At 35.8% G+C, this 11,112-nt stretch overlaps 1 long non-coding RNA gene and 1 pseudogene across 1 annotated transcript; one reads left to right on the top strand and one right to left on the bottom strand.

The window, feature by feature from the left end:
* LOC149108338 (uncharacterized) overlaps positions 1-1,259 on the bottom strand; it is a 1,460-nt pseudogene extending 201 nt beyond the window's left edge.
* A 775-nt stretch (positions 1,260-2,034) lies between these two features.
* Positions 2,035-6,978, top strand: LOC149108337 (uncharacterized). The gene is made up of 2 exons (XR_016209237.1): positions 2,035-2,478; positions 6,811-6,978. It is a non-coding gene; the product is annotated as an uncharacterized LOC149108337 (long non-coding RNA).
* The last annotated feature ends 4,134 nt before the right edge of the window (positions 6,979-11,112 follow it).

The following is an 11,112-nucleotide window of genomic DNA, read 5'->3' as shown; positions in this document are numbered from 1 at the left end:
TTTGTATACAATAACTAATTCATTACCCACTTTGTCAATCACAACCATTTCGTCATAAAAGACAATTGCGTCAACATTGAATGCAGCTGCTGGTGCGGCATTTATTTTGTACCTGAAAATTAACTGTTTGGGATCTCTTGTAACTTTTTCTGTTTGGAGAGGTAAATCAAAATATATCAAACCATAAAGACTATTGAAGTTTGCGAGATTTAATTGTGTTCCACAATTAAAATCATTTTTACGTGTTGCATAAGACATAAGATCATTAAAATTCTTACTTTAGACTCTGTATCATATTCAGTCTCAAGGCAAAATATTTCATTACCGTATTCTAATCTACACGTAGTTAAATAATTGGCGTTATCAGCAGCATTCAGTTTATACGTATCAAATAAGTAAGGATTTGCTGTCGCAACATTTGTTTTAGCTCTTTGGAGATATACAAATATGTGTTTAACATTATCCACACTTGCTGATATCTGATAAAAACCGCTAGCTTGTGCTGGAGCTGACATATGATACATAGACCTAAGATAAGACCAATTGGTTTCTTTCAGAAATGAACTGACAAAATTATCACACAGACTGTCTTTTGGAATCAATTTTGGTACCCATAAGAGAAATCTATTAAGGACGACTCTACCATCATCTACGTCAGCTAATTTTTGAATGAGCTCATCATCATTCTGTAATGTTAAACTGAATTGTAATTGCATTCGTATAAGCATCTTATCTTCTAATTCTTCGAAGAACCTGTATCTGTTCAGCGGTATAATAACATTTACATCGGCATTTCCCGTTGTTAAAGTTCGCCTTGCTTCAAATCCTGCGTTTTGATTAGCATTAGCAATCAGATGGTTAGTATCCAAATACCAAAGACTGTTTTTAGCAACTGATCTGCTGAAGTCATCAGAATATTCTAACAGATTTTTGAGAAAAGTAACCTTGTGAAGATTATCTGTATCATAAACAATTTTACCAGCAGATTTAATCATCAGATGATTTATGAAAATATGTGAGCCATTGATTACTGTAACTCGATCTGCTCCATAAGCTGTTCCATCAGCGAGTTTTTGTAATTGAAATTGAATTTCAAAATACGCATTATACCAATCGTAAAACGCTGATCTGTCATTGATTGTGAGTTTGTAATCATTTTTATCTTGGTGTTGACCACCTGCCGGCGCTCTTATTGCGTCATCAAGTTGGTATCTTACCGACTCATTTCGTTGTAACATTTCACTTGATCTAAAAGCCATTATATTATTAGTTTAGATAAAAATTTAGTTTCTTTTTCTTATGCCTTGTCCTGATATTAAACGATTTAATATCATATCAGTACTTTCTGGAAGTGTTGCTTTTTGTTTCACACCCCTAAGTCGCTTCATTATCAGATCACCAGTTTTTTCCGCTGCTTTACGACCAATTTTATCACCAGCATGTTTTACTGCTTTTTTCATGATTGGTTTGGCAACAGATGATGCCATAGTCCTTATCGGGTTGAATATATTGTCAACAATTACACCTGATCCTTTGTGTTTATGCACAAATTTACCCATTTTAGGATGGTAAAACCTTTTGAATTCATATGGTGTCATATAAATAAATTGCATAATTCTTTTCAATAACAAACTGAAAGCTGTATCTGCACCGTTAAGGTTTATTTGTCTTCTTTTACCATCAGTTAGATATATTCTTATGCTTGAAATGGTGTTCTTATTTACGGGATTAAATGTAACTCTTCGTGGTTCCACAGTGAAACTATATGACGGTTTCAAGACAGGTGTACTGAAACTGTATATTATATCTGTATCTACACCATCAACAAGGCTGATATTAACCAAATCACAATGAATGCTTAGCATTTCTATATCTTGACTTAAATTAGGCATTCGTGATCCATAATTTTCAGCATCTTTGAGAATGATTTTGTCAAAGCCAGGGGCGGGGCACAAGACTCCTGAAACTTGCGTATCTGGATCATCCACCAAAAAGTGACGTCACATCCGGTTTAAATTGTGCCGCGCAGCTCCTTTCACAACGCGAAAAAATTGCGTTTCGATTGGGGAAGATTTTCCTCTATTTGCAAACCATCAGGTTCGTGTCCTTTCTTACTGAGGATAGAAAGATGTTGCAGGCACATTTCTTCGACTTTTCAAGCAAAACGTTCGGCCAAAGAGAACAGTTTAGTATCGTTTTGAAGGAAAATAACGGAGAGCCTTCTGTCATCGAATGGCCGATTTTAAACATTTGCAAAACTTGTGTTGTTCCAACTTTTGGTTCTTATTGTTCGTGATTCGGTGATAACACTAAGTGCAATAGCCTATAATGTTGAAAACAACCTGGATGAAGTATTGCTGGTCACAGTTTACACTGTGTTCAACGGGAACATGTTTAACAGAAGCCGTTTTTTTCTAAAAGTGAACACAGTTGAAGCTCTGTATCCACGTGAGTGTGGTGGAAAATCGTACACTCAAGGTTAGTATCCTATTTCCGTATCTCTTGTTGAATACTTTTCTTTCTCTGTAAGAAATAATCTATGTTGAGAGCTAGAGTTCATTGTAAATGCGTGCTTTGGGGATATCAGATTTCCCCGAAAAGATCAACAAAGGGGTGAAGCAGTCCAGATGAGACTTTCCTTCAGTCATCCAGTGGTTAATTGTATATTCCTCTGTATTGTCTGAACTGCAATGCCGACCTGGGGATCAACTTCTTTGGGCAGTTCAAAAAGAGGGAATTGGCCTGTTTAGGGTTAGCTCCCAATGGAATAGTATGATATATCCTTACCTCTTAACTTTACCCCTGCTTTTGGACAGGTACCCACTTCTACTGTGACCCGGAGGGGGGTGGAGGTACTCCCTTATATGCACAATATAGGTATGTGTGGCCCCAAAGGGTATGGTTTTTCAGCCATTTTGGTCATAAATAGGGTATCGATTTTGGCCACTTTGGTCTTAAATAGGGTATGGGTTTTGTACTCTAGTCTTGAATTGGGTAATGTTGTTTGGAAGAAGCTACCTTTTCATCATTATTGACACGACCATAAACAAAAGGCCTTCAAAAAATATGTTTAGGGCAACTGTGTCAGTGGCAATGGTTGCAAATAGGTTGTCAAATTTTTGGTCTGGTCATAAATAGGCTAGAGAAAATCACAGATTTTGGTGATCAATAGAGTAAGGGTTTTGGAGAGCAGGCCGCACACCCCCACCAAATTTTTCTGGGAGTACTCCCCCCACTCCCGGGTACTGTAAAGTGGTTCATAAATAAATGCTGGACTGAATTCAAATTTTATCTTGTAATAAGCTTTAACCTGTATACTATTGTCTATTAATAATAAAATAGAGAACATCTTCTCTCTTTCTATTTAACAATAATTGGACTATGAGGTGAAGAATTCTTTGAGGTGATAGTTTGAGGCTGTATCAACCTTATTATCACCTGATGGGAATCTTGAGCTTGCAATCCAATAATATTGTTAAGTAGAATTATATGATTTACCATTGTTTCTCTATCAAACTTCATACTTGGGTGCAATCATACAATCTGAAATTCTCATACTTGTAGGACTTCATAATTAGTTAATTCAACTATTTTGAGATTTTGAAGTCATGTTCTACATCAAATTAACTCAATAAGAGATTCTGTGCGAACACAGGCCAGTGGTGGTTGTCTACACAGTTTTTTTTAGTTTTTCCAAAGATCTGTTTACAACACCTCATCCTCTGTTAATCTGATGGGGATTAACAATGTAGCTCTATAGCAACAGGACCTTTGCTCATTATTTGATCAATGTTTAAATGGCATCTACCTTCCATCTCAAAGAAAAAAATGAAAAATGGCTGTCTCATATGCATGCATCAAATAATTCACAAAGGTCAGTTGTGATTGCTCTATTGTGGGTGGGCTGAAAATTCTAGCTTGGTTTGATCTTAAAGTGATTGTTTGCCATTAATTTCCCCATGCATTCGGCTGAATTTGACCCTGCATGATTATTCAATTATTGATTATTGAATAATCAAATGTGCATATATCCCTCTGTTTGAGTTTCCCTCAATCATTCAATTACAGTGTTTTGGCGAGTTAATTTTCTCTTCTTTGAAAATTGATATTTTTGCTTGAAATTTTAAATCTAGGCATCACGTGACACTCGTCATGCCAAGGGTTGCCCTGGTTTAAGCCAAGCCATAGTGTTTAAATAAAGAAAAGTTGTCCTGCCTGTTTGGAGAATGTCCCCTCTACTTTAGTGCTCTCCAAAAGTCACAAGATGTCTTAGAAGTGTTTTAATCACACAGTCACCATTTAATCACATCAAGTACAATTCTTGAACTGTCCGTAATTCTACTCGATCCTATCCTTGTATTAGCTATCTTAGTTTGGTCACACAGGAATTTCCGGTAATTGTTAATTCTTATCTACTGGCTCAGTTTACATCAGTGTGAAATCTCCACGCCCTATTTGTCACGCAACATGCTAACAAGACATTTCCGACACCTGCCAGGGTACCAAGGCATGACACGAGCCAAGGCAAGAGAACTCACCCACCCCTGTTGTCTTGCAGGCGAGATGGTTTAACTTGATCCTAATTAATGTAAATGGCTGATTGAATTTTTCAAAGAAATAAGTGAAAAGTTAGCTTGGCCAGGGTAACTCAAGAGAAGGGTACCCAGGACCATATAAATGGGCCCTAAGGGCCATTCTATTTTATTTCCACACTCTCTCTTCCTCTGTTAACAAGAGCTTTAGAAAGGGCTACGAAACTGTTATTTCTGCACTTTTATCTTTTCTGTTAGGTGGTAAATTTTGACTTATTTTGTGAGTGTGACTTGGACGGGGATGGGTTGGATAGAAAATGGAATATCTCTTGTCAGCTCTGGGCCCAAGTTGTGTGTTGTCTAACTGATTATGCAAACTATACTTCCAAAATCTTTTCTTTATGAGTAGGTGTTTGAGAGGATCATATTATATGATGAAATTTGCAGATGTCCTCCATAATATGAGCTTAACAGTTTTGTTACCATGGCAACATACTAGGTTTCAACCTTCTCTGATATGAGCTTTTCTGGCCACCTTTGACTTTCTATTTTGATATTTGCCAATGGTGTCTCATCTGCATGATGATCCAGCAAGCATATTAATATGTAAGGTCGAAGTTGTGGCCTCAGGTTAGAGGGGACTGGAAAAGAGTGAGTTGCCATGGGAAAATACTGGCTGTATATAATTTTAATAGCCATAGGTGTGCTTCCAGTAGAACTATAAGCCTACCATCTTGATGTAATATTGGATTGAGTGTATTACATCATCCGTAACCTCATTTGCATATTTTACACATTTTTTAAATTTAAATATCTTTAGAACTGATGCAGATATTTGCAAAAGGTTAACAGCATTTTTAATCTTTTGTGGAATTCTATGTGATACACTTACAAATTCTGACTCAAGGGGTAAAAGTTTAATGAGAGAAGCACGTTAAAGCATTGAGTTGTATTTATGCTGTTGGCAAAATTTTACTGTAAGGCATTGAAGAGAATTTTGGAGGGGAATTTGGTGTGGTTATTGAATTGACAGAGGTTAGTTTTGTTATTGCTGTTGTCATTATCTACTATATTTTTGAGGCAGAGTAGTTGTTGGCGAAAGCAAAACTGGTAATGTCCTCACTGACCTGTGTTTAGATGTTTTTAGGTTTTTGTCTCTGACAATGAAGTTCAATTTAAGTAGTTACACTGTCTTTACAATAGAACATATGGATATTAATAGTATAGTTATTTTACCAAAATTACAGTAATTTCATGGCTCAATTTCTACCTCTGCTTTAATTTGTTTACACCAGTTTATTTTTTTAAACCAATTTAATTTAATCAAATGGGAAGGGGGAATCTGAGAGCAATAATAAATTAGACCAACAAAATTAATATAAATAAATTTGCTATGATTGCTCTAATGGCCTAGTGGAGATGAGGTGGACCAAAAGGTCAGAGATCTGATGTTTGAATCTAGGACTGTCTGTACAAAATAAAAAAAAAGATTGTATTGTACTATGGGAGTATTATGGTAAGTTATGTTGGAGGGTTGATATGGGATCCTGGCTGTACTGTTGTAGGGTAGGAATATGGACTGAGGGGGTGGGTGGTGTGGAACCACTCTGAAAGTGAAAACAAACTGGTTTGAAGAATTTACAGCAGAGGTAAAAATTATACATTACATCTTGTTTTTCATAGCTGGTAAATGAGCAAATACCCACAAGAGAAATACAAACAAGAGAAGCACTCTATTTCTCTTCTTAATCAGTGTTCTTCTGAATTCCTCTCATTAAACTAAATTATTTTTTCTGTTGAGATAACATTTTTTACACTGGACTTTTCCTCTAAAACCCTTGCTAACAAAATAATCTTTACTAACAAAAATCATACTTTTTACGATAACTGTAGAAATTGTTGTGCACTCATTAGCTAATTTTTGTCGTCAAAAAGCGGACCTGTAGGCACATAAATTTATAATTTAAGAAGTGTGTCAATGAGCGAGAGCATACAATTTGGCAATGAATTTGTTATTTTAAAAAAAACAAATTGACGTCAGTTTTTCCTGTGTTTTAGGATGAGTGTATGCTATCACCCCGAGGATCCACAGTGAATGTGACAACGTTATGGCAAAATTCATGATCAATAATGTTCAAGACAGATGCATGAAAAACTGACATCAATTTGTTAAACTGAAAAAGATCTGGTTGTTGGTCTTTTTGTGACTGATGGAATTCTCTAAAAGTTCTCAGTTGTTTAATTTTAGCGACTGTCATTTATGTTTGTATTTTCTTAGGTGGTTACCTCCTGGCATATACACCCCACACTGGCATACAATTCCTTGATTTAGATGATGCTGAACCTGCTTTTCCTATCTTTAACATACATGTAAGAGTGTTAGTGGACCTGTCCAAGTGTGATTTTTTTTACTGATAATGCAAATTGTAATAAAGATACAAAGCCACTCAGGTGTGATTTCTTCCTTGACAGTGGTGCAACCTAAACAAAAGTTGCATTCTGTTAGAGGTTTACAAAAATTATAAAATATAGGAGTTCCTCTGAAAAATAGTTTGTTGTTTTTTTTGTTCATTTTTTTCGTTGAACATTTATATTTTCCTAATAAGCAGTTGCTTCGCAACACATTTTAAGATGATCAGGGTTCGTACCCTTTTTCAGAAACAAATTTCCAGGACTTTTCCAGGACTTTTCCAGGACTCAGATTGATTTTTCCCAGACTCTAAAATTCACATTATCCCTTTCACTCCCAAGATCTTAATGTTAATTCTCCTTACTGTCTACCATACATTTCATAGTTTTTTACTTGAGTTTAACAGATTTCCAGAACTTTCCAGGACCAGTAGCCCTTTTCCAGGACTTTCCAGTCCTGGAAAATGCCAGAATAAAATTCCAGAACTTTCCAGGTTTTCCAGGACCTGTACAAACCCTGGATAATAAATAGCCATAAAAATGACATTTTTATCTCTGAGATCATTTTTAAGATTATAGAAACTTATTTTTATTTATATATTTTATTTTCTTTGGGGGAGGGACTTTTTGAGAATTTCTCTAAAAATATCACAAGGTACAAAGGAAGGGGGAAAAATAAAAGTTATGTTTTCATTATCAGATTGAGTCTCTATGAAGCTGCAAATTTGGTTATTATTTTATACTGTTGTGGATAACGTTAGGCCCATTTTAATTCAAAATACAAATGGGAACTTACATTGATAATCACATAATCCCTAGGCATTGATTTGTTTTTTAATTGCTTTTCTCCAGAAAACAATTTGAACATCTATGTTATACAAACATGGTGGGGGCGTATTCTACATAGTTTTAAATGGGGAAGCTCCATCTCAAGGTCTAACCCCTTACATGTAATACTGAACCCTTTTTCTAAACCCTTAGGAAGAAGTTTTAAAATATCTTTTTGAACAATATATCAGAATCCCCTCATTCTGGCTCAGGAGAGCAAATGAGGGATTATCAACAACATTTTAGAACCAGAAGAAGGGAAATCCCTAAAAGAAAGATTTCTGTACCCTTTCATACACCTGAATTCAACTTGTCAGAAATCCCTTACCCTTTAATAGTTATATCTGAAGCCTGAAACTTTTGGGCAGAGCTTCCCCATATATGTCATTACATGGAGTCCTCCCACATACACAATTCAGGAACTCTTGACAAGTAGTGATGAAGCTGGCTTCAAGACTGGTCTGATCAGGCAGCCTCTTCATTTTTTTGGGTACAAACCTGTTGCTCTCAGTCAACTTCCAGTATGGAACCTTTTCTTTTCTGGTCTGGTCCAAGTTCACAGACACTACTAGCTAGTAATCGCTTTCACAACACTAACACTAACAATGTCACTTGCAGTCTGGTTGTTCAGTTCCACTGCACCATGTTTCATTGTCACTCGTCATTGTCAGACATGAGTTCATAATAGCTTGTAACATTCACTAGCCTGGCAGTGTCATTGTTGCTATTACCTGTTCCCAGACTTCCTTTTATTATGGCTGGGTGTTGGGGCATGATATTTCATTACTGTTTGCAAACAGTTTGTTAAGATCGCACATTGAAAAAGTGATGAATTAAAATAATTGAACTCTATGAGAGAGAATTGTCAGAATTGCTGGGTGCTCTCATTCCCTGGGACTGAAATGTCTTGATGTAAACTTGTATAGAAAAAGCACATTCAAACTAAGGCAAAATGTTTGAGTAACCTTTCAAAATAAGCTGTAAATATGATAGTTAGGGATTAAAAGATAAGGACCTTGGTCTGCAAACAATGCAAATGAAAGGAATTGAAGAAATGAAAGGTGCATGCATGCTTGACCTCAGAGGATCTTGCGGGGGGGGGGGGGAGGTGGCGCGGGGGGGTATCGAAACTTTATAGTGTCGCTGACACTCAACACTGTTGAAACAAAAATAAATTTGATTATAACTGGAAATAAAAAAAAGAAAACACAAGATGCCCAAATTACCGAATCGCCCATAACAATATCTTCTTGTTTATTTTTAAGGGGTTCACGGCCTGCCTATGTTAAAGGAAGCGTTTACCAAGGGAAAAGTTAAGATAACTTGTTCAAGGTTCTTAACCAATCGTAACAGAATTTATAACACCAGTTTGAGTCACAAGCAAGAACATGAATTTGCGTTAGTGTCGATCGGCAAGAAAGTTCCGCCGCGTTATGTGTGTGGGTCTATTCTTATAGTAGCTTACAGCGTGATACGATTAACACCTCTACATTACTCTCAAGTGTTTGTCAAGGTAAATTTGAAAAAATGGGCTTCTGTTAAATACGTTCTCCCTCGTCTAGAAAACTGACATTACGCTTTTCTCTTAGTGTAATGCCTACCTAAGAGAATAGGATATTTGAACTGAGCGTAACTTACCTAGAACTCATTATTTCCACGCAAACGATGACTCCTGTGGAATTCAGCGAAGAAGAAACGACGACATTTCGTAAAAACACACGCCTTCAAAACAGCGTGGTTTTAAATAAATAATCGTTCTGCTCCTCAAACAAACGATATGACGATGAATACGACAAAATTTTGTTTATCGTGACCAAATAAAACGTTAAAAATATCCCGCCGATTAAGAAATATTGCCATTTTACTTACTGAGAGAACGATTATGTCGCATTCAAATTTGATTTTGCCGCTCAGCGCGCTTTTTTACCGGATGTGACGTCACTTTTTGGTGGATGATCCAAACACAAAAAAAGTGCCAGGCGTCGCAGAGTGTTCTCCCCCGTCCCTGGTCAAAGCCAATAAGCTCATGAAAATTTGATTCAGTCAAGTCAAGTTGGTAACCTGTTTTCAATTTCATCAAAACTCTGAAAGTGGCGTGTTGAAATTCTAAAGTTATTGGATATTTATCATCATCATCTTTATCGTCATCATCTTTTTTTTTATAACGGTTTCATTTTTCAAAAACCTGTTAAAACTAATGTAATTGTATACACCACTGAGATATGTAAGTTCTTTCCAAGTTGAACCATTATCTGAGCTGTATTTTACTTTCTGATTATTATAACCAGGATTGACTTTAAACTAGGTGAATGACATGTTTATTATTCTGTTCAAACCACCCATGTGCTCTTGATTACTGTCCAAAATAATCGGTCTCGTAAAATTGGTCACAAAATTGGCTGGTGTATTGTTTCCACTACTGTTATTCAAATAACTTGATAATACAATTTCTCGTTCCATATACAGTTACTTAGATTATATTTTGAAATAATTTTTATACATTTTATCATATTGCGATTTGTTAATTGATGTTTTTAATAGTGTGTTTAAAATGGCAACACCCATATTTCTCATTTTGATTGATGTGTTGCCAGCTGCTATTTCACCGATGATGATCTCCAATTTTTTAACAAGTTTCTTGGGGTCATTGAAAAACATAACGTTACCACCCTTCTATTTTCGAATTCCAGATCCTTTCTTCGTTTTGACTTTACTATCGTAATGTTGTATATCTTGTTTCAGTACAACATTAGCACTGTCTATTCTTTTATAATTGATTTGAGCTTCAGATTGAGACATCTTCCCACTTTTGAATTGTTTGGTGACATTTGCCCTGAAACCTTTTAATTGATTCTTTTTAAATTTTGCATCTTTGATTATTTTTTTGAATAAACGCTTTATTTTTTGTGGCGTCATTTCAGGCTGATTTAATATCTTTTCCACATTATCATAATTTGCAACACCAATATCACCTAGTGTTTCATTGATTATATCTTCATCAGCCATCTCATAATCAGTTACCCCATCTTCATCATATTCTGGAGGCAGATATTGAGGATCAACATAAATCTCTTTTTTTACCTTCCAAAACATTCTTCAATGATTCTTCATATCTTGGTGGTTTTGGTACTATTTTTGAGTTATTTTTTTGTAAAAAAAAATACCTCTTAGTCGGCGCGTCGGGTATGTTATGGACGGGTCAATGGGTGAGTGAGTGAGTGAGTGAGTGAGAGATGTTTGTATGTCACACCAATCAGATTGGATCTACTATAAACAGCCAATCAAATTTCTTGTTGTAAAGGTAAATGGTATGCGAGAAGATTTGATCCCGACAGAGTTCAGA

The sequence above is a fragment of the Orbicella faveolata genome, unplaced genomic scaffold (genome assembly GCF_042242905.1).
Source record: "Orbicella faveolata isolate gen_17 unplaced genomic scaffold, um_ofav_v1 contig_26, whole genome shotgun sequence".
In the NCBI taxonomy this organism is placed as follows: domain Eukaryota; kingdom Metazoa; phylum Cnidaria; class Anthozoa; order Scleractinia; family Merulinidae; genus Orbicella; species Orbicella faveolata.
Note: the sequence above shows the minus strand (reverse complement) of the source record. Positions and strands in the feature narration are given on the sequence as shown.